The following is a 25,345-nucleotide window of genomic DNA, read 5'->3' on the forward strand; positions in this document are numbered from 1 at the left end:
AAATCAATAACAGAGCAGCATCTCTTCATCCGTGGCTCACTAGTGCAACAACAACGCTGGAAATGTGTCCCATGAAAACTTGTCCTACTGGATCTCTCTAATAACTAAAGTTTCGTAGGTGAATTACGTAAACACACTACACTGGTGGTTTTTAGTGCTTTCATGGTGAGATATAAGTTAGAACTTTACGCTACTTTATATTACAAATGGAAACAGCAGAGGGTGAATGTAGGGTTAAAAGAAGAAGCTGATCGACTACAGCATCAGCACAGACTACAGTGGCAGACGTCCGCAAATTTTCAAGATTTATGCAGATCTCAAATACACATCCGCAGGTAAGAAAAGCTGGTTTCGCATGATATTGTGAAGGAAAACACCGGATAATAAATATGTCTGCTAATTGGTGCTATTTTGCGGTCTTTATACACACACCATAGTAATACTTGTATCCCTGACTACGGTAGCCGTAATGGGCCGACAATCCATCAAGCGGTGCGGCTTCGAAGTCGTACTAAAACATTTTGACGGATTCTTGAGCGCCGTTTGTAATGGTAAATGGGTTATACTTGTATAGCGCTTTTCTACCTTCAAGGTACTCAAAGCGCTTTGACACTATTTCCACATTCACCCATACACACACACACATTCACACACTGATGGCGGGAGTTGCCATGCAAGGCCCTAACCACGAACCATCAGGAGCATGGGTGAAGTGTCTTGCTCAAGGACACAACAGATCGTGACGAGGTTGGTAGAAGGTGGGGATTGAACCAGGAACCCTCAGGTTGCTGGCACGGCCAGTCTCCCAACTTCGCCACACCGTTCTTTATTTTCAATGGAACATTTCAAGTTTTGGTGTTGTTTCCTGGTATCATATTGCAGTGTACACATTACTCTTGTGTGTGACTGCCATCTACTGGTCACACTTATTACACCGTGTACCAAATAAAACTGCTTGGAGGTTGGTAAGCACAACCAGAATTATTCCATACATCAGGCGCACCGGGTTATAGGGCTCACTGTTGATTTTTGAGAAAATGAAAGGATTTTAGGTATGCCTTATATAATGCTAGAGCTAATGTAATGTATTGCTAGATAAAAGCTACATGTATTTTTTTCAATTTGACGTGATTAGTTGTAATAGAACATTTGGATTATCTGTACTAAATATGACCTCATGTGTCTCACGCTAACAATCCAGGAGACAGGACTATAGTGTTCAGCAATCCGTAGAAACAAATGATACATTTCTGTGTTGTACAGCAGCACCATGACGGTGAATGCTTGGCTTCATTCTACATGCATGACTTTGGTCCCATTTTGGAGCAGCGTGGGCGGATCTAAAACAGATTTATTTTTATTTTTCCACTGTGAAGCTCGCCTGCTTGCATGGAGATTGGGAATACCGTTGGTGAAGATCAATACAAGGCTTAACCAAGTATTTGACTGCATGCTCTCCAGAGGGGAGGAAAAGCCAAGCTGGGCGGTGTGAAGTCAGGCTTTAGCAGGAGTAGGAATCATTTCAACTAAATTCAGTGGATCTTTGATGCGGCAGAAAAGCTAAAATATCTAAAATTACCAGAAAATGTGAATGGTTCTAACCAACTATAAAAGAAGCTTATCGATTTTAAATGATGCACTGAAGATGGCCGAGAGACCTGGGGTCAAAAATTAAATAGGTACAGGTCTTAAGCACTGAGAATTGTATTGATTTTGAGTGATATATGGTGGAACCTTTATAAAAACAACACAATGTCAACCATATTTGTGTTTTTATTTGTTTCACCAACACCTGTTTATGGAGATTTTTAGGAGGAAAAAAGTCCACTTTTGAAAGACGAGCCCACCCCGTGTATACGACCACTATTGTGCACTAAAACAGGCTTCACTACATATCTTAAAATAAAGCCCAGCGCTCTATCAACTGTCTGCGAATCAGCAACATAACATACTGTACCTTCGATCATTTCGTTTTTCTTCAGCAAGTGACTTGGCTGTTAGCGCTGTAAGTCAGATAAATACATTTGTGCCCTATTGATATGGAGTGTGACACTCACTGTATGCCAAAAAAACCTGGCATAAAAATGTTTTTTCCCCGCCAGGCTATCAAGTGAACGCTCTGAAATAAATAATTCTGGAAATCTTGGACAATTTTTTTTCTTTTACTAAATAAAAATAGTTTAGAAGACGCTTTTGGGCTAATCTCAATGCAATTAGAAGGAGCGTTTTCTAGCCTCTAAGCTGTTTTGAAAAAGTTTCATTACAAATAGAATACCAGATAATACATCGCGAGAATCGGTTTAAATCAAGAATTGTGTCGTCACCATGTGAATCGATATTGGATTGAATTGTGAGATACCCAAAGATTTACAATGTAAGTTTTAAGTATCAAATTGATGTAGTTTAAATAAAATCTGTCTGTCGAATTTGCATGCACGTACATACTGTACGTTACTTATTTGCGCCGCGAAAGACGCGGCCCGCGACCGGAAGTTGATATTTTAACACAACATCATAACATTAAGAAATCCTTAAAACCACTTATTTAAAAAACATACTTTTTACAGATATATGCATACTAGTTCTAGCTATTAGGCTGTTCTAGTTTTTATATTCTATTTATTTGTATTATTAATATTATTTATTTTATTTATTTTTACACTGTAGCACTTGGAGGTTGTTTGCTTAATGTAAAGTGCTTTTTACAAATAAAATCCAATATTATTATTATTATTATTATTATTAGGTGAGCAAAGTCTATTTAAGACGACCAAATCTTTGGTGCCTCACTAGTCAATAGTGTGCAAAAAATTGACTATATGTAATATATGAATATATATTTTGATTCAGAACAAATGGCGATTGTTGAAAGACCGGAATTGACGATGTGCGCATTTGCTTACATGTGAGTTGAAAAATAAAGCTCCCGTAGATCCACGCTGATGTCCATGCCTTCTCTACTTAACAGCCATAAAAAGATTAGAACTCCTACCAATTACCGTATTTTTCGGACCATAGGGCGCACCGGATTAAAAGGCGCATTAAAAGGGTCATATTGTATTGTTTTTCTCAATGTAAAACTCTAGCTTGTGGTCTACATAACATGTAATGGTGGTTCTTTGGTCAAAATGTTGCATTGTTTATGATTTACAGATCATCTGCAAGTAGCTTTCTGAGTGTCTCATCAGGATGCGCCGTTTTGTGGGCGGTCTTATTTACGTGGCTCACCGTCGACAGTCTTCTCCTCATCATTTTCGTTGTAGCGGTGTAGCGTGCAAGGATGGGAGTGGAAGAAGAAGTCAAATCAGTAACGTAGCAGTATAAATGATAAATGAGTTGTACTTGTATAGCGCTTTTCTACCTTCAAGGTACTCAAAGCGCTTTGACACTACTTCCACATTTACCCATTCACACATACATTCACACACTGATGGAGGGAGCTGCCATGCAAGGCACCAACCAACACCCATCAGGAGCAAGGGTGAAGTGTCTTGCTCAGGACACAACGGACGTGACGAGGTTGGTACTAGGTGGGATTTGAACCAGGGAACCTCGGGATGCGCACGGCCACTCTACCACTGCGCCACGCCGTCCCTAAAGTATATCTTCATTCGGGGCTTACTAGTGCAACAACAAAGCCGCAAATGTGTTCCGTAAAAAAACGTATGAGCGCAACCCTCTAATAACTAACGTTACGTGGGTTGATTATGTAAACCTGCTACAGTTTTTAGCGCTTTGATAGCTAGTCTACTGAAAGATATAAGTTAGAATTTTACGCTACTTTATATTAGAAATGGCAACGGCGGAAGATGAATGTCCCATAAGAAGGTAGAGAAAAAGAAGAAGCTTATTGTCTACGGCAGGGGTCGGGAACCTTTTTGGCTGAGAGAGCCATGAAAGCCAAATATTTCACAATGTATTTCCGTAAGACCCATATAACATTTTTCAACACTGAATACAACTAAATTTGTGCATTTTTAAGTATGACCAACATGTGTAGAGTATAAGTCTCTTGTTCTTTTTAACAACATTGTTTTTATAAAAGTTAACCAATAATAGGTATAATACTTCTTACCATTAATGCGACATCTTGAACAGGTGCGGTAGAAAACGGATGGTTGGATTAAAATGCATGAGAATGTTTTATAATTTGAACGTTATTTTTGAAACTGTGATTACCAGCGGAATTATTCATTACTTATCGTGTTAAGCAATGTCAGCTAAGATTTATCCGAGAGCCAGATGCAGTCACCTGGCTCTAGAGCCATAGGTTCCCTACCCCTTGTTTAAGCATTAGACACCTTTTTACCTGCACCCTGCCTCCCGCTGTTTCCCACATCTACAAAGCAATTAGCTACCGACTGCCACCTACTGATATGGAAGAGTATTACACGGTTACTCGGCATAGCTCGGTTGGTACAGTGGCCGTGTACGCAACCTGAGGGTTCCAGGTTCGATTCCCGCATCCGCCATCCTAGTCACTGCCGTTGTGTCCTTGGGCAAGACACTTTACACACCTGCCCCCAGTACCACCCACACTGGTTTAAATGTAACTTAGGGTTTGGGTGTCACTTTGTAAAGCGCTTTGAGTCACTAGAGAAAGCGCTATATAAATATAATTATCTGAGAGCCATATGTAGTCATCAAAAGAGCCACATTTGGCTCTAGAGCCATAGGTTCCCTACCCCTGGTCTACAATGTAGCCACGGACTACAATTGCGAACGCGCGCACATTTTCAGGACTTATGCAGATCCCAAATACACATCCGCTGGTACCAGAAGGTAAGAATAGTTTGTTTTGCATTATTTTGCAAAACAAAACACCAGATAATATGTCTGCTAATGGGTGCCATTTTGCGGTCCTTATACACACACCATAGTAATACTTGTACAGTATCTCTGACTACGATAGCCGTAATGGGCCGACAATCCATCAAGCGGTACGGCTTCAAAGTTATACTAAATGATAAATGAGTTGTACTTGTATAGCGCCTTTCTACCTTCAAGGTACTCAAAGCGCTTTGACACTACTTCCACATTTACCCATTCACACACACATTCATACACTAATGGAGGGAGCTGCCATGCAAGGCGCTAACCAGCACCCATCAGGAGCAAGGGTGGAGTGTCTTGCTCAGGACACAACGGACGTGACGAGGTTGGTACTAGGTGGGGATTTGAACCAGGGACCCTCGGGTTGCGCACGGCCACTCTTCCACTGCGCCACGTCGTCACTTATATATACATTTTTTTACAGTATAATTTAATGTAAAAATATTTGTTTTTGAAAAATAAAATGTATTTAAATGATGCATGCAGTTAATAACCTGTTTTTAATCATAGTTAATTGAAATTTAAGTGTGATGCATCAGATTTAAAAAAAAAATCACTTGCCAGAACTTATGTAATTGCATAATCATCTCTAATTATTGCAGGCTTGCCAAAGCATCTGATTATTGTTTTCTGTTGTTTTTTTTTATGCACATATTGGTGGAAAACTTGCTTTAAAATGAGTTTATTGTCTGTCTATCTGTGTTGGCCCTGCGATGAGGTGGCGACTTGTCCAGGGTGTACCCCGCCTTCCGCCCGATTGTAGCTGAGATAGGCGCCAGCGCCCCCCGCGACCCCAAAAGGGAATAAGCGGTAGAAAATGGATGGATGGATTATTTCTTCGGTCAGTGGTCAATAAAATAAACAAACAATTTTACATAAACAAACAAGTGAATTTGGGTATTTTAGTGTTCAAGTTCAGCCTAAACACATTCCGTCTGCAACATTTTGTTTATGTAAAACTCTTTGATCATTTTGTTGACCACTAAAACATTTTGACAGATTTTTGAGTGCCGTTTGTAATGTTCTTTATTTTCAATGGAATATTTAAAGTTTTGGTATTGTTTACCGGCGTCATATTGCTGTCTACACGTATGCCTTGTCCGTGACTAAAATGTACTGGTCACACTTATTACACCATGTACTAAATAAAATTGCTTCGAGGTCGTTGAGTACAACCATAATTATTCTGTCCATTAGGCGCACCGGGTTATAAGGCGCACTGTCGATTTTTGGGAAAATGAAAGGATTTTAAGTGCGCCTTATAGGCTGAAAAATACAGTAATTGATACGAAGTGGAAAAGGGGTAGGGTTAAAGAAGCATTACTTCTTCCTACTCTTTTTTGGACATGTAAAGAAAATATAAAAATGTGAAGCATCATTTTGAAACTGTATATATGTGCAAATAAACCAATCTGAATCTGAATCTCCATCCATCCATCCATCATCTTCCGCTTATCCGAGGTCGGGTCGCGGGGGCAGCAGCCTAAGCAGGGAAGCCCAGACTTCCCTATCCCCAGCCACTTCGTCTAGCTCTTCCCGGGGGATCCCGAGGCGTTCCCAGGCCAGCCGGGAGACATAGTCTTTCCAACGTGTCCTGGGTCTTCCCCGTGGCCTCCTACCGGTTGGACGTGCCCTAAACACCTCCCTAGGGAGGCGTTCGGGTGGCATCCTGACCAGATGCCCGAACCACCTCATCTGGCTCCTCTCGATGTGGAGGAGCAGCGGCTTTACGTTGAGCTCCTCCCGGATGGCAGAGCTTCTCACCCTATCTCTAAGGGAGAGCCCCGCCACCCGGCGGAGGAAACTCATTTCGGCCGCTTGTACCCGTGATCTTATCCTTTCGGTCATGACCCAAAGCTCATGACCATAGGTGAGGATGGGAACGTATATCGACCGGTAAATTGAGAGCTTTGCCTTCCGGCTCAGCTCCTTCTTCACCACAACGGATCGATACAACGTCCGCATTACTGAAGACGCCGCACCGATCCGCCTGTCGATCTCACGATCCACTCTTCCCCCACTCGTGAACAAGACTCCTAGGTACTTGAACTCCTCCACTTGGGGCAGGGTCTCCTCCCCAACCCGGAGATGGCACTCCACCCTTTTCCGGGCGAGAACCATGGACTCGGACTTGGAGGTGCTGATTCTCATTCCGGTCGCTTCACACTCGGCTGCGAACCGATCCAGTGAAAGCTGAAGATCCCGGCCAGATGAAGCCATCAGGACTACATCATCTGCAAAAAGCAGAGACCTAATCCCGTGGCCACCAAACCGGAACCCCTCAACGCCTTGACTGCGCCTAGAAATTCTGTCCATAAAAGTTATGAACAGAATCGGTGACAAAGGACAGCCTTGGCGGAGTCCAACCTTCACTGGAAAAGTGTCCGACTTACTGCCAGCAATGCGGACCAAGCTCTGACACTGATCATACAGGGAGCGGACCGCCACAATCAGACAGTCCGATACCCCATACTCTCTGAGCACTCCCCACAGGACTTCCCGAGGGACACGGTCGAATGCCTTCTCCAAGTCCACAAAGCACATGTAGACTGGTTGGGCAAACTCCCATGCACCCTCAAGAACCCTGCCGAGAGTATAGAGCTGGTCCACAGTTCCACGACCAGGACGAAAACCACACTGTTCCTCCTGAATCCGAGGTTCGACTATCCGGCGAAGCCTCCTCTCCAGTACACCTGAATAAACCTTACCGGGAAGGCTGAGGAGTGTGATCCCACGATAGTTGGAACACACCCTCCGGTCCCCCTTCTTAAAGAGAGGGGCCACCACCCCGGTCTGCCAATCCAGAGGTACCGCCCCCGATGTCCACGCGATGCTGCAGAGTCTTGTCAACCAAGACAGCCCCACAGCATCCAGAGCCTTAAGGAACTCCGGGCGGATCTCATCCACCCCCGGGGCCTTGCCGCCGAGGAGCTTTTTAACTACCTCAGCGACCTCAGCCCCAGAAATAGGAGAGTCCACTACAGATTCCCCAGGCACCGCTTCCTCAAAGAAAGACGTGTTGGTGGGATTGAGGAGGTCTTCGAAGTATTCCCTCCACCGATCCACAACATCCGCAGTCGAAGTCAGCAGAACACCATCCGCACCATACACGGTGTTGATAGTGCACTGCTTCCCCTTCCTGAGGCGCCGTATGGTGGTCCAGAATCGCTTCGAAGCCGTCCGGAAGTCGTTTTCCATGGCTTCCCCGAACTCTTCCCATGTCCGAGTTTTTGCCTCCGCGACCGCTAAAGCTGCACACCGCTTGGCCCGTCGGTACCCGTCCACTGCCTCCGGAGTCCTATGAGCCAAAAGAACCCGATAGGACTCCTTCTTCAGCTTGACGGCATCCCTCACTGCTGGTGTCCACCAACGGGTTCTGGGATTACCGCCACGACAGGCACCAACAACCTTGCGGCCACAGCTCCAATCAGCCGCCTCGACAATAGAGGTTCGGAACATGGTCCACTCGGACTCAATGTCCCGCACCTCCCTCGTGACATGTTCAAAGTTCTCCCGGAGGTGTGAATTGAAACTCTCTCTGACAGGAGACTCTGCCAGACGTTCCCAGCAGACCCTCACAATGCGCTTGGGCCTGCCAGGTCTGTCCGGCATCCTCCCCCACCATCGCAGCCAACTCACCACCAGGTGGTGATCGGTAGAAAGCTCCGCCCCTCTCTTCACCCGAGTGTCCAAAACATAAGGCCGCAAATCCGATGACACAACTACAAAGTCGATCATGGAACTGCGGCCTAGGGTGTCCTGGTGCCAAGTGCACATATGGACACCCTTATGTTTGAACATGGTGTTTGTTATCGACAAACTGTGACGAGCACAAAAGTCCAATAACAAAACACCACTCGGGTTTAGATCCGGGCGACCATTCTTCCCAATCACGCCTCTCCAGGTTTCACTGTCGTTGCCAACATGAGCGTTGAAGTCTCCCAGTAGGACAAGGGAATCACCCGGAGGAGCACTTTCCAGTACTCCCTCGAGTGTACCCAAAAAGGGTGGGTATTCTGAACTGCTGTTTGGTGCGTAAGCACAAACAACAGTCAGGACCCGTCCCCCCACCCGAAGGCGAAGGGAAGCTACCCTCTCGTCCACTGGGTTGAACTCAAACGTACAGGCTTTGAGCCGGGGGGCAACCAGAATTGCCACCCCAGCCCGTCGCCTCTCACTGCCGGCAACGCCAGAGTGGAAGAGGGTCCAGTCCCTCTCGAGAGAACTGGTTCCAGAGCCCTTGCTGTGCGTCGAGGTGAGTCCGACTATATCCAGCCGGAACTTCTCTACCTCGCGCACTAGCTCAGGCTCCTTCCCCCCCAGTGAGGTGACGTTCCACGTCCCAAGAGCTAGCTTCTGTAGCCGAGGATCGGACCGCCAAGTGCCCTGCCTTCGGCTGCCGCCCAGCTCACAATGCACCCGACCTCTATGGCCCCTCCTATGAGTGGTGAGCCCATTGGAGGGATGACCCACGTTGCCTCTTCGGGCTGTGCCCGGCCGGGCCCCATGGGAACAGGCCCGACCACCAGGCGCTCGCCATCGTGCCCCAACTCCGGGCCTGGCTCCAGAGCGGGGCCCCGGTGACCCACGTCCGGGCGAGGGAAATCTGGGTTCATTTCGTTGTAATTCCATAGAAGTCTTTGAGCTGCTCTTTGTCTGATCACTCACCTAGGACCTGTTTGTCTTGGGAGACCCTACCAGGGGGCATGAAAACCCCCAGACAACATAGCTCCTAGGATCATTGGGACACGCAAACTCCTCTACCACGGTAAGGTAGCAGCTCAAATTAGGTAAATACCAATGTTAAAATAAAACAAAATGCACCTAGTTATTGCAGGGGCAGCACGGTGTCCGAGGGGTTAGTGAGTCTGCCTCACAATACGAAGGTCCTGAGCAGTCAGGGTTCAATCCCGGGTTCGGGATCTTTTTGTTTGGAGTTTGCATGTTCTCCCTGTGAATGCGTGGGTTCCCTCCGGGTACTCCGGCTTCCTCCCATGTCCAAAGACATGCACCTGGGGATAGGTTGATTGGCAACACTAAATTGGCACTAGTGTGTGAATGTGAGTGTGAATGTTGTCTGTCTATCTGTGTTGGCCCTGCGATGAGATAGCGACTTGTCCAGGGCGTACACTGCGTTCCGCCTGATTGTAGCTGAGAAAGGCACCAGCGCCCCCCGCTACCCCAAAGGGAATAAGCGGTAGGAAATGGATGGATGGGTGGATGGATGGATAGTTATTGCAGTTTTATGGGTTTTTGTCTCCTTCCGTGGCAGCATTTGACATTGTATTTTAGCTCCAGTAGATTTTGAGAAAGGTGCTAGAGCAAAATGTCATCAAAGTAAGTGTACGTTACCTTAGCGATGACTAAACGTGACCCCGCCTCAGGACCAAGAGAACTCGATGGAGAGAAGTGTGATAATGACAAAATCATGAAAGAAAGTCAAAGTTGGATGTAAAAAAAAAAAAAAAAAGAATGTGCTTGAGGACTCATGGGAGCTACAAAGGACTTTTTTTCTTCTTCACCGCTAAGTGACCACCTGGGCCAATTAGGCCGTGAATTAAAAGCAGGGCCCGGTGACCCTCAAGACACTTCATAATCACTGGCAAAATCATTAAGTGGGCAGATAACAAGCTCTGATTCCTTGCCTTATTACAGCTGGCTACAGTCCCAGCGGCGCTGCGTACGCCTGCTCTGTCTACTTAAATTCTTAACGGGCTACACAGACTGAGGACCACTTTGAGAGGACAACTTACCTTCGCTTTGCTCTTCTGTAGCTTCATATTGGGAGTTTTCTTCAGACGCTCCCTGGTTAAATGTTTGTATAGCTGCCAAAATAAAAACAAAATACGATTAGAACGAATGGAAATCTCTCCAAATAATTAACAACGTAGTAAAAAGCTAAAAATATAAATTACATTTAGAAATAATTATTTTTGTCTGATTTTTTTTTTTTGCTTTTGCTAAATGAAACATCTAAGAAGTCATTAACCAGTCGATGTTATCATTATTGATCATAACTTAGTAGGTATATCAAAGGGTGTAATGTAAAAAGTACAGTTGACATAAGGTAGCTAGTAGGTGTGGTGCAGTCACTGTGCATGGGAAATTTAATTTAATGCTAGCCATGGAGCTAAAAAGCACAGGTTTAAACCTAAAATGTAACTTTACCGTATTTTACAAACAACAAACCACTACTTTTTTTCCCAACGCTTTGAACCCTGCAGCTTATAAAACGGTGTGGCTGGTTTATGGATTTTTCTGCGCTAACGGCCAAATTGTTTTGTATTCAACAAATAGTTTTTATTTTACCCTGGCAGAGACACGGAAAATGTGTGGTATTGTTGAAAATGTACTTCCTGTTTCGTGCCCTACCTGGAAGTGTACCCGTTCACAGCGATTCTGCTCGAAAGGATTCGTCATCACTCCAAGCAAGTTTGTAAGTTTTACAATACAACTAAAACAATTCGCACTTTCTAAACCGTCCCATGTGTGATGTCTGTAGGAGTGTTTTTATGCATATTTGTACATGCTATCGTAATGTAATGAAGCTAGCGTCATTAGCATTAGCAAATATGCCAACATGTTTACAAATGTCTGTGTTATTGACATAGAATGGCATTATTTTTGTATTGTTTCCTGCAGCTTATAAAACGGTGCAGCTGGTTTATGGATTTTTCTGCGCTAACGGCCAAATTGTTTTGTATTCAACAAATAGTTTTTATTTTACCCTGGCAGAGACACAGAAAATGTGTGGTATTGTTGAAAATGCACTTCCTGTTTCCGGCCCTACCTGGAAGTGTAACCATTCACAGCGATTTTGCTCGAAAGGCTTCGTCATCACTCCAAGCAAATTTGAAAGTTCTACAATACAACTAAAACAATTCGTACTTTCTAAACCGTCCCATTTATGATGTCTGTAGGAGTGTTTTCATGCATATTTGTACATGCTATCGTAATTTGATGAAGCTAGCGTCGTTAGCATTAGCAAATATGCTAACATGTTTACAAGTGTCTGTATTATTGACATAGAATGGCATTATTTTTGTATTGTTTCCTGCAGCTTATAAAACGGTGTGGCTGGTTTATGGATTTTTCTGCGCTAACGGCCAAATTGTTTTGTATTCAACAAATAGTTTTTATTTTACCCTGGCAGAGACACGGAAAATGTTTGGTATTGTTGAAAATGTACTTCCTGTTTGGTGCCCTACCTGGAAGTGTACCCGTTCACAGCGATTCTGCTCGAAAGGATTCGTCATCACTCCAAGCAAGTTTGTATGTTTTACAATACAACTAAAACAATTCGTACTTACTAAACCGTCCCATGTGTGATGTCTGTAGGAGTGTTTTTATGCATATTTGTACATGCTATCGTAATGTAATGAAGCTAGCGTCGTTAGTATTAGCAAATATGCTAACATGTTTACAAATGTCTGTGTTATTGACTTAGAATGGCATTATTTTTGTATTGTTTCCTGCAGCTTATAAAACGGCGTGGCTGGTTTATGGATTTTTCTGCGCTAACAGACAAATTGTTTTGTATTCAACAAATAGTTTTTATTTTACCCTGGCAGAGACACAGAAAATGTGTGGTATTGTTGAAAATGTACTTCCTGTTTCGTGCCCTACCTGGAAGTGTACCCGTTCACAGCGATTCTGCTCGAAAGGATTAGTCATCACTCCAAGCAAATTTGAAAGGTCTACAATACAACTAAAACAATTCGTACTTTCTTAACCGTCCCATTTATGATGTCTGTAGGAGTGTTTTCATGCATGTTTGTACATGCTATCTTAATGTAATGACGCTAGCGTCGTTAGCATCAGCAAATATGCTAACATGTTTACAAGTGTCTGTGTTATTGACATAGAATGACATTATTTTTGTATTGTTTCCTGCAGCTTATAAAACGGTGTGGCTGGTTTATGGATTTTTCTGCGCTAACGGCCAAATTGTTTTGTATTTAACAAATAGTTTTATTTTACCCTGGCGGAGACACAGAAAATGTGTGGTATTGTTGAAAATGTACTTCCTGTTTCCGGCCCTACCTGGAAGTGTAACCATTCACAGCGATTTTGCTCGAAAGGATTCGTCATCACTCCAAGCAAATTTGAAAGTTCTACAATACAACCAAAACAATTCGTACTTTCTAAACCGTCCCATTTATGATGTCTGTAGGAGTGTTTTCATGCATATTTGTACATGCTATCTTAATGTAATGACGCTAGCGTCGTTAGCATCAGCAAATATGCTAACATGTTTACAAGTGTCTGTGTTATTGACATAGAATGACATTATTTTTGTATTGTTTCCTGCAGCTTATAAAACGGTGTGGCTGGTTTATGGATTTTTCTGCGCTAACGGCCAAATTGTTTTGTATTTAACAAATAGTTTTTATTTTACCCTGGCGGAGACACAGAAAATGTGTGGTATTGTTGAAAATGTACTTCCTGTTTCCGGCCCTACCTGGAAGTGTAACCATTCACAGCGATTTTGCTCGAAAGGATTCGTCATCACTCCAAGCAAATTTGAAAGTTCTACAATACAACCAAAACAATTCGTACTTTCTAAACCGTCCCATTTATGATGTCTGTAGGAGTGTTTTCATGCATATTTGTACATGCTATCGTAATTTAATGAAGCTAGCGTCGTTAGCATCAGCAAATATGCTAACATGTTTACAAGTGTCTGTGTTATTGACATAGAATGACATTATTTTTGTATTGTTTCCTGCAGCTTATAAAACGGTGTGGCTGGTTTATGGATTTTTCTGCGCTAACGGCCAAATTGTTTTGTATTTAACAAATAGTTTTTATTTTACCCTGGCGGAGACACAGAAAATGTGTGGTATTGTTGAAAATGTACTTCCTGTTTCCGGCCCTACCTGGAAGTGTAACCATTCACAGCGATTTTGCTCGAAAGGATTCGTCATCACTCCAAGCAAATTTGAAAGTTCTACAATACAACCAAAACAATTCGTACTTTCTAAACCGTCCCATTTATGATGTCTGTAGGAGTGTTTTCATGCATATTTGTACATGCTATCTTAATGTAATGACGCTAGCGTCGTTAGCATCAGCAAATATGCTAACATGTTTACAAGTGTCTGTGTTATTGACATAGAATGACATTATTTTTGTATTGTTTCCTGCAGCTTATAAAACGGTGTGGCTGGTTTATGGATTTTTCTGCGCTAACGGCCAAATTGTTTTATATTTAACAAATAGTTTTATTTTACCCTGGCGGAGACACAGAAAATGTGTGGTATTGTTGAAAATGTACTTCCTGTTTCCGGCCCTACCTGGAAGTGTAACCATTCACAGCGATTTTGCTCGAAAGGATTCGTCATCACTCCAAGCAAATTTGAAAGTTCTACAATACAACCAAAACAATTCGTACTTTCTAAACCGTCCCATTTATGATGTCTGTAGGAGTGTTTTCATGCATATTTGTACATGCTATCGTAATTTAATGAAGCTAGCGTCGTTAGCATCAGCAAATATGCTAACATGTTTACAAGTGTCTGTGTTATTGACATAGAATGGCATTATTTTTGTATTGTTTTCTGCAGCTTATAAAACGGTGTGGCTGGTTTATGGATTTTTCTGCGCTAACGGCCAAATTGTTTTGTATTTAACAAATAGTTTTTATTTTACCCTGGCAGAGACACCGAAAATAAGTGGTATTGTTGAAAATGTACTTCCTGTTTCGTGCCCTACCTGAAAGTGTAACCATTCACAGCGATTTTGCTCGAAAGGATTTGTCATCACTCCAAGCAAGTTTGTAAGTTTTACAATACAACTAAAACAATTCGCACTTACTAAACCGTCCCATGTGTGATGTCTGTTTTCATGCATATTTGTACATGCTATCTTAATGTAATGAAGCTAGCGTCGTTAGCATTAGCAAATATGCTAACATGTTTACAAGTGTCTGTGTTATTGACATAGAATGGCATTATTTTTGTATTGTTTCAGTTTTGTAAAATCACCAAGACGTCACCGTGGAGTTACTGAGTCAGTTTAGCTGATTGGAAAACTAGTTTCCGCAGCTAATGGGTCCATGACAATGACTTCTGTTTTGTTTGATCAGTCATTTTATTGTTGTGTTACAGGCACTATTTGGAAACAATTATGGTATGTAAATAAACACTTATAAAATATTTTGTACCAATATATATCTGTGTCTTATAGTCCAGTTTGGCTAATACGTGTAAAGATATATTTTCCTTCTAAAATTTGGTGGGTGCGGCTTAAAAGGGTGGGCTTTATAGCACGGAAAATACAGTTCTTACTTTTTAATTTTTCTGTTAGTACAACTTTGTTTGTCACTCAGGTGGAAATTATCCATCCATCCATCCATGGACAGATATGTATTGTCAGTGATTTAAAACTAACAGGTGTTGAGGGAAAATTTCCCCACCTATGAGCAAATTAGAACGCCTTATTAGTTACGCTCAAAGAAGATAAAATCAAAGATCTCACCCAGTTTGTTATTTTTACGCACACACATATGATTCCCTCTGGTTTTAATTGTGTTAGGACAGGGGTCGGCAACTCAAAATGTTGAAAGAGCCATATAGGACCAAAAAATAAAAATATAAAAAATTCTGGAGCCTCCAACAAATAAAAGCCTTGTATAAGTGTTATAATGAAGGCAACACATGACATAAGTGTCTATAGTAGTCTACTATCAAAATGACGCAAATCTTGGTTGACAGAATTGTTCACAGTAATCTACACATTTTCACAACATTGGAAAACATTTGTAAAATATGTGTGTACACACATATACACATATATAGATGTATGTACATGTATGTATAGATGTGTGTGTCCAAGTTAAAGGAAACGGCAGGCTGTCTTCTTCTAATGGATTTATTACTATCTTTCCAAGTTGGGTACCGTTTGCTGTGGTCTGGAACAACATGACACACAACTATGAGAAATGCAGCCAATATTACATACCAATAATGTGTCATGGTACATGCAAATATAAATTAAATACATAGAGGACATAAGTAAAGTAAGTGAGCTCAAATATACCTACAAACGTGGCATAATGACGCAATATGTATATACAGATAGCCCACTTAGCACGATAGCATCGATTAGTTTGCAATCATGCAGTGACCAAATATGCCTGAGGAGCACGCCACACAAGTCAATAACGTTAACAAAGCTCACTTGTGTGCATTCATGCACAGCATAAAAAGTTTGGTGAACAAAATGACACAAAGACGGAGTGGCATAAAACACGTATTTCTGTCGCAGTGTCGTAGAAAGTTGTACTTGAAATCAAACTACAGCGAGTTCAAAGATCGCTGAAATTAGGACAAAACGGTGCTAGCCAAATACTCTCATCAGTAAAGCGTGTTTAATCAAAACAGTGGGATTTTCTAACAGTTAGAAAGGTTTGTGTTATGTTTGTACTTCTAAAGAAACTCCAGGGAGCCACGAGGTCGGCGCTACAAGAGCCGCTGGTTGCTGACCCCCGTGTTAGTATGTAGAGGTCCGGAGAGTGAGAGTGTTCAAGGATGTGTGTGCGCCCAACACATACGCTTCGTTAACTTTCAGTTTTGATCTCTACCAAAGGCATAGGAGGAGAACAAACATTTTAGAGCAGTGATAACAAACATACGGGCCGTGGGCCAGATCTGACCTGCGAACACGTTTTATCCGTCCCGCGAGATAAGTTTGCTAAGTATAAAAATTAGCCAAACTTTTTGAATGGAAGAAACTGCTGTTTTAAATTTGTCCACTAGATGTCGCTATAGCAATTTTTTGTATCTTTGTAGATGATGCAACATATGTAAAAAAATAATAATAATAATAATAAACCAGATATTAGTGCACCTGTTGAGGAAAATTAGTAAATTACATAAATAACTTCCAGTAATTTGATTTTGATATTATTTTTTCATCTTGATAGATTAAAAATTTACACCAATGAGTTGACGGATGAACATTATCACATAATTTGTTCAGAAAGTATTAATAACAACAAATAAAGATAGAATAGCGTATTTCCTTGCATTGCCGTCTGGGCGCTAATTAATTTAAATCCTATTCTCACTGCTGCGCTTACCAAATGCATGAGGTAAAAGTAAGCATGCGCTAACTATTTTAAAACCTCTTTTCACTCCGGCACTTACCAAAGGCATGCAGTAAAAATTTGAGTGTGATGTAAGCTTGGACCTTAAATCCTACTGAATAGCTCTTAATCTTTTTCCCTTTATGGGATTTCAAATTACCGGTATTGAAATCAGCCTCCTCCATTTTGAAAATGATGACAGGGGAAGTGTCACTCGTGACGTCACGAGTTTGACCAGGCGGTAATACTAAGCATGCGCTAATTATTTTGCGAAGCGAGTTTGACCCGGCAGTAATTCAAGGCAGGCGCATACTATATGCCCTGTGGTAATTGAAGGAAATACGGTACTTTTAACCGCAACATGTAAGTGTAAAAAAACTCCGACAACATTATGATTTCTACATTTTCAGAATGTGCTTGTTCTATTTTTAAACAAAGAAAAGCCATCTAAAGCTGTCTTTATTTTACCAGTCCGGCCCACTTGGGAGTAGATTTTTCTCCACGTGGCCCTCGATCTAAAATGAGTTTGACACCTTTGATTTAGAGAATGCTCCGGACTTTTGACGGCTCGGTCTCCTCTCCAGTGCTGGTTTTGTTATTGTTTGCATTTACTTCTTCCTATAAAATAAACTGTTAAAGGCCTACTGAAATGAGATTTTCTTATTTAAACGGGGATAGCCGGTCCATTCTATGTGTCATACTTGATCATTTCGCGATATTGCCATATTTTTGCTGAAAGGATTTAGTAGAGAACATCGCCGATAAAGTTCGCAACTTTTGGTGCTGATGAAAAAGACTTGCCTGTACCGGAAGTAGCAGACGATATGCGCGTGACATCACGGGTTGTGGAGCTCCTCACATCTGAACATTGTTTACAATCATCAGCAGCGAGAGCGATTCGGAACGAGAAAGCGACGATTTCCCCATTAATTTGAGCGAAGATGAAAGATTTGTGGATGAGGAAAGTGAGAGTGAAGGACTAGAAAAAAATTAAAAAAATAAAAAAGACTATACAGTGGGAGCGATTCAGATGTTATTAGACAAATTTACTAGAATAATTATGGAAAATTCCTTATCTGCTTATTGTGTTACTAATGTTTTAGTGAGATTATATGGTCGTACCTGTACAACCTGAAGGTCGGCCGCGCACCTTTCTTCAGAACAAGTCGACGGGTGGTGGCGATGCTCATCTCTGCCCTTCGCAAGGGAACCTCTTCGAAACACGATCTTTCGAAATGATCGCTGCATAATACACTGTACTTTGTGTGTGTGGTCCAATCCAACCATGTTCGCTTGACCGCTCTGTTCCATTGTAAAGCTTCACCGTCATCTTTCGGCAATGTAAACAAGGAAACACCGGCTGTGTTTGTGTTGCTAAAAGGCGGCCGCAATACACCGCTTCCCACCTACAGCTTTCTTCTTTGACGTCTCCATTATTCATTGAAAAAATTGCAAAAGATTCAGCAACACAGATGTCCAGAATACTGTGGAATTATGCAATGAAAACAGACGACTTATAGCTGGGAACGGTGCTGGAACAAAATGTCCTCTACAATGCGTGACGTCACGTGCACGCGTCATCATACCGCGACATTTTAGCATGATACTTCCGCGCGAAATAAGATTTCATCATTGATATATAAACTATCAAACTGCGTGGTCGGTAGTAATGGGTTTCAGTAGGCCTTTAATCTTCGATTTGAGTCACCTCCCTTTAGTCAAACAGCCTTAGGATAACATAAAAGGTAAAGGTGGGGTCCCAATAGAAGCATGGTGCATTTAGGGAACATTAAAAAAAGTTTATTGCTGCTCGCAATTTGCTCCAGCTCCAAAGTATGGTTTTAAATGTCACAGTCTCGGTCTAAGACAGGAATTTATAGCTTTTAGTGGTAGTGTCGCATTTTTGATGACAATTAACTATTTGAAAACCGTCATGTAAAATGACAAAGTGTCAGTGCTAATCCTCGCCGGCCTGGTGCGTTTACGGGGCATGGGGTATTAAAAGAGCTTTATTGCTAATGCCAGAAAAAGATCTAGAAATGTTTCACATTTTTAGACAGGAATTGACAGTTTTTTAGCTCGACTATTAACGGCGGCTATTACAGCCATATTTGAGCAGGCATGGCTGGAGAGAAAGCGAAGTCATTAGCTTGCATGTTCTCTCTCACCGACACGTTCCCTTGCCTGTCCTCGAGGCTGCCACTTCATCACGAGCGTCCTCGCCTGTATGCGCCTGGATTACTCCTCTGTGCCGCCGTCCAATCACAAAGCCACATTTCACGCTGCATTGTGACAAAACTATTGCTCATCGCGCCTCTCAATATTTATCATACTACAATTTACTCCCCCCAACCCACCTCACCAACACCAATCTCACGCCGATCTCCGGGGCGAGATTTATGACACGCTGGAGGGAGGCCTCATCGCCACGACAACGCGTTCATCATGGGCGGCGTTCCTCTCCGGAATCATCCCAGAGAGTTGACGCAGGAGGAGGATGCTGATGGAGGAGAGTCAGAAAAAGATGGCGTGCACATTTTATCTAATTCATTTGTAATGTTTTCCTGCTTGTCTTCGCATGACACATGATCAATAAGGGGGCGGGGTTATGTTTTCAAGTTAAACGCTTTCGCAAAGTGAAGTCGAGATGAGGGATGGGATTAAGTTCCAGTTGTGTTACCAATTGCACCACAATGGGAAAGTAGCCTCCTGCACCGCAAAAAACTGAAATCTAAGTAAGATGAAATATCTCAAATAAGAGTGATATTTGCTTATTTTTGTCTGATAAGATAATTCTTCTCTCACAGATTTTATGTTAGTGTTTTATTTGTTTTAAGGGTTTTGGTCCTAAATTATCTCAGTAAGATATTACAGCTTGTTGCTGAGTAAAACATGCTTGAAACTAGAATATCAACTGTTGCAAAGCTGTGTCATCAACACTCACAAGTATAAAACGGCTTTCTCAAAGTAATACTTTCTTATTTCAAGCATTAACAAAAAAATCATGACTGACACAATTGTGTCTCATAATTAAAACAGGTGACAGCCAAATTGACTCTGCTGTTTTATTTTCAATGAAAGAAGAGAAAATGCGTACTCACATAGTAGTACAGTTGGCACAGTACAGTAAACGGACAGTTAATATTTAAACATTTAACATGTGATATTTCAAACTATTTTGAACAGAAATAGTTCATGCACACTCAGGTAAAATCTTTAAAATAACAACAACAAAAAAATTGGCTGGGGCCGTTTCGGTACGGGGGTTTCGGTTCGGCACGCGGGCATATCGAACGAGTTCGGAAGCAGAAGTCTTCACAAGCTGCTCTGCTTTCTGCCTCTGTCTCATTGTCCCGCCCACACAACCATCTGATTGGTTACACACAAAGCCAATCAGCAGTGCGTATTCAGAGTGATGTAACAGCCAATCAGCAGTGCGTATTCAGACTTCAGAGCGAAGTAGTCAATCCTTCAGCATCGAGCAGAGATATTCGTTTAGCAGGGGAGGGGCGGACTCCACCCAAATTATACTAAATACTTCCCAGTCACAACTATTACAAACATCACTATGAGCCCGTTGACCTTCTAGAAACTTAAACTGCAACTCAGCTCGCACACAGTATAGGCTTGAGATGAAGGTTAATTAGCTTTTAGCATAACGTTAGCTCATTCTGCTGTGTGTGTGTGTGTGTGTGTGCGTGTGTGTGTGTTAGGGGCAGCAAAGCCCTGTCTGTCTGTTATTTCATTGAATTCTATTGGGTTTAGGGATGAATAGTCTCTCCTATTGCAATTGTACTATCTTTTAGCTATAGTTACATGAATCATTAGTAATGTAGCAGCCTATTTTTGAATAGCAGGGAACCTGCTATCACATGTTGATAAAAATACAACATTTACATATTAAAAGTCAACTACAGGCTTCCCAAATGCTGTAATAAATTAAGCATGGTGAGTTGACATTAAACAGTTACAATGGAAACTGTTTAATGTTGCACTTTTTATATGTAGAAGAAAGGTTTTGTCATTTTATTTAATCAAAGCAACAACTTGAGGCAGTTTAATTTGGATTAACGTGGGCATAATTATTATTGTGTTCCCAATGTTAAAAGGATAAAGCCATTGTTTACAAATTTCGTAAATAAATAACCAAAAAATTTATATTTTGTTGTTTTCTTACTGTACCGAAAATGAACCAAACCGTGACCTCTAAACTGAGGTACGTCACGAACCGAAATTTTTGTGTACTGTTACACCCCTAATATATATATATACACACATACATATATAAAAATGTATATAAATATACATACATATATTATATATATATATACACATACATATATAAAAATGTATATACATATACATACATATATTATATATATATATATGTGTATATATATATATATATATATATATATATATATATATATATATACATACATATATATATACATACATATACATATATACATATATATATATATATATATATATATATTGTATATATCGGGTGGTGTATATAGGATGTTATCTATGGAAAAATTAGTCTTTAGACCATATGATTTGCCTGAGCGGCTAGTGGACCCGGAGAATAACAAGCGGTTGCCCTGATGCTTTTCTATTAAGAAAAATAAAGTAGTTTTTAGTATAAAATTATGGTTTCTAGAAATGTAATACCGAGCGCATATCATTATGTCAAGATAATGGCACTAGCATTTACTTAATTTAAGAATATTTTTCAACATATTGAGAAAAAAGGTCTCTTTTTTTTCTATCAACAAAAGTGCACTTGATAACATACTTATTTTGAGATATTTTGGGTTTATTGAGGTTAACTACATTTACTTGTTTTGGAAAGTCTTGACAAGCCAAATTTTCTTTTTCTATTGGCAGATGATTTTGCTAAGTTCTAATACAATTCCTCTAATTTTTGTATTTTTTTTTTTTTCTTATTTTTGAACACGGACTTTTTGCAGTGTGGAGTAGACGTGTGACTCTTCGGGCAGTAGGGGGCGCCACACTAGTCATTACAATTGGAAGGTGGCAATGACCCAGCCTTTTATTTTGCTCAATGATATAGGGTTTTCTTTTTAAAATAATAATAATAGTAACAGTTGTTTGTGGCCGTAGACAACCTCCTGATGTAGTTTTTTTTTTTCATTAGATGCAGGAGCTAAATTTGACATGAGGAGAGTAATCAGCATCCTGAAACTTGATCTGGCTTTGCACGCGCTTTAGAACTTTGACTTATCTATTGTCGTCCGACTGTTACTTACATTAGGGGTCTTGAATGTTTTCTAGGCCGTGGGACCCCAAACTGATGAAGAGTTGGAGCAGGGAGCTCCTATTTAGGGATGAGTACCAAATCCGGTACTTTTTTTGGCACTGACCGAATCCGGCCGGTTCTACCAGTCTACGGTTCAGGGGAATTACAATAAGCGCCCCACTCTTTGCACTTCCTCACTTGGTGGTCACTCCAGCAGCACTGAGAGCGGACGCTACCGCTAAGTATTTTTGCAATTAACTCCAAAAACATTCCAACGTAAGTAAACTAAGGCTCCACTTTTCCAAAAATATGCTAGCTTGACGCTAATATAAACTGACTTTTCCATATCCATGCTACTAATTAGCATTAGTGGTTTTACAAGGCGATTTTAACACCTCCAAAATTGTTGATGAAAACTACAACGAAGATGCATGTTACAATTAAAGCCCTGGCTTATGGCAGTGGTTCTCAAATGGGGGTACGCGTACCCCCATTTAAATATTCTAAAAATAGCAACAATTCAAAATCCTTTATAAATATATTTATTGAATAATACTTCAACAAAATATGAGTGTAACTTCATAAACTGTATGAAAAAAAATACTACAATGTAATATTCAGTGTTGACAGATTTTTTTGTAGACCTGCTCCATAAATATTGATGTTAAAGATTTATTTTTTTGTGAGGAAATGTTTAGAATTAAGTTGATGAATCCAGATGGATCTCTATTACAATCCCCAAAGAGGGCACTTTAAGTTGATGATTACTTCTATGTGTAGAAATCTTTATTTACAATTGAATCACTTTTTTATTTTTTAACAAGTTTTTAGTTATTTTTATATCTTTTTTTTCAAATACTTCAAGAAAGACCACTACAAATGAGCAATATGTTGCACTGTTGTACAATTTAATAAATCAGAAACTGATGATATAGTGCTGTATTTTACTTCTTGATCTCTTTTTTTCAACCAAAAATGCTTTGCTCTGATTAGGGGGTACTTGAATTAAAAAAATGTTCACAGGGCGTACATCAGTGAAAAAAGGTTGAGAACCACTGGCTTATAGTATTAACACTTCTTAAGGCACAACCAAAAAAAACAAAAAAAACACCATAATCTTTACACTACTGCCATCGAACATGTTGGATTTGCAACTGTAATTGAACCCTAATAATAAAAAAAGATATAACGACTGGAAATTAGTTATAATCATCAGTTCATTTTTAAATGTTGCAATAAAAAAATTGATTTTCCTATCAACAACAATCAATATTTACAGTATTAACACACCAAAAAATTGGTATCGTTGAATACCAGAATCGATTCTCAGGTACCGGGAATTGGTATTGTATCGGTTCAAATCTGAACAGTACCCATCCCTAACCCTACTTACTGTATATATCCTGAATACAATCGTTTATTAAATTATTGCAACACAACGATATTCAGATAACACAATTATAGTGCTGCTAATACCTAGATAGCGACTAGCGCGCTAATCAAAACCCCGCAACTGGTGCATTAATCACTAGCTAGCAACGAGCGCCTTAATCTTATATATCTTAAATCTTATATATTTATTCATGTTTTCCTTTTAAACTCACAAGTAGGGTGGCTTCCATTTTTAACCTACGCTACAGTGTGTTGGATCAATGTTATGGTTTAAGTAAAGACATTTCAATTTGTGAAAAAATTGTGAGGGTGTATAGGAAAAATACTTCTTAAAAAAAGTCTAAGCCCAAAATGTACATCCGATTAAGAAATAGTTACTTAGGTCGTTTTTATCAAGTCAAAACAAAGACTATAAAAATGAGACCCATTGCTTCCCTGCTTGACACTCAGCATCAAGGGCTGGAATTGGGGGTTAAATCACCAAAAATGAAACCCGGGCGCGGCCACCGCTGCTGCTCACTGTTCCCCTCACCTCCCAGGGGGTGAACAGGGGGGATGGGTCGAATGCAGAGGAAAAAAAAATCACCACACCCAGTGTGTGTGTGACTATCAGTGGTACTTTAACTTTTTAACTGAACTTATTGTCAGGCATCCGTTTGGGCACCTACTGTGTTTGTGTGCCTTGCTCTTGCTACAAATAAAGGCATCTAAAATGTCATCAATCAGTCAATATAACGCATGATAAGTAATATAATGTCCAATGTTTGTATTAGTTGGTAAATTCAAGGATAACTTTGAGAGGACAACTAACCTTTGCTTGGCTATTTTGTGGCTTCATGTTGTAAGTCATGTGTCTTTTTTTTTTTGACACTTTCCACAATTCAGGTTTAAATATTTCTATAACTGTCGAAGAAAAATGATGAGAACCAGCGTACATGCGTCCATAGAGTGTATATACAATGTACTACAGGCTTAAAATTCACAAACAATTTTGAAATTGTTATATTTAGAGAAAGCCCTTTTTTTTTCAGTCTCAGGCATCTGTTAGGACAGTGTTTTTCAACCTTTTCTGAGCCGAGGCACATTTTTTCATTGAAAAAATCCCAAAGCACACCATCAGCAGAAAAAATTAAACTCAGCACCCGGTATTGACAGTAAAACGTCGTTCTTGCAATTGTTGGATAAAAAGTCAAACAATAACACACCGTGCATCACTGTAGCTCGTCTCAAAGTAGGTGTACTGTCACGAACAACTGAAAATTTGAGTATGTTGTTGTTTTCCTGTGTGTAGTGTTTTAGTTCTTGACTGGCACTCCTATTTAGTTGTTTATTGTCATGTCATGTAGAGATGTGCTTTGTGGACGCCGTCTGCTCCACGCGCTGTAAGTCTTTGCTGTCGTCCAGCATTCTGTTTGTTTACTTTATAGCCAGTTCTGTTTGAGATTCGTTTTGCATAACCATCCCTATGCTTCAATGCCTTTTGTTTACTTTTGGTTCAAGCTTTAAATACCTTTTTACCTGCACACTGCCTCCCGCTGTCATCTGCATATTGTGATCACAACGAATCCTGTTCCTGGCGTCTACATAGCCATTAGCTACATACTGATATGGAAGTTGACAGCACAGACAATATTTACTGGATTGCAAAGAATATTTTTTACCCAATTAGGTGAAATTACATAATTTCCCACGGCACACCAAACAATATCTCACGGTACACCAGTGTGCCGCGGCACAGTGGTTGAATAACACTGTGTTAGGGCACC

At 40.8% G+C, this 25,345-nt stretch overlaps 1 long non-coding RNA gene across 2 annotated transcripts in view; it reads right to left on the minus strand.

Moving 5' to 3' along the window:
* The window catches only part of LOC133569830 (uncharacterized), a 46,799-nt gene that overhangs the window by 20,733 nt on the left and 721 nt on the right, over positions 1 to 25,345 (minus strand). For both annotated transcript variants that reach the window (XR_009809928.1, XR_009809929.1), the window contains one exon: positions 10,587 to 10,658. This is a non-coding gene — a long non-coding RNA (uncharacterized LOC133569830). The remainder of the gene's footprint in view (positions 1 to 10,586; positions 10,659 to 25,345) is intronic.

The sequence above is a fragment of the Nerophis ophidion genome, linkage group LG15 (assembly GCF_033978795.1).
Source record: "Nerophis ophidion isolate RoL-2023_Sa linkage group LG15, RoL_Noph_v1.0, whole genome shotgun sequence".
Classification (NCBI taxonomy): domain Eukaryota; kingdom Metazoa; phylum Chordata; class Actinopteri; order Syngnathiformes; family Syngnathidae; genus Nerophis; species Nerophis ophidion.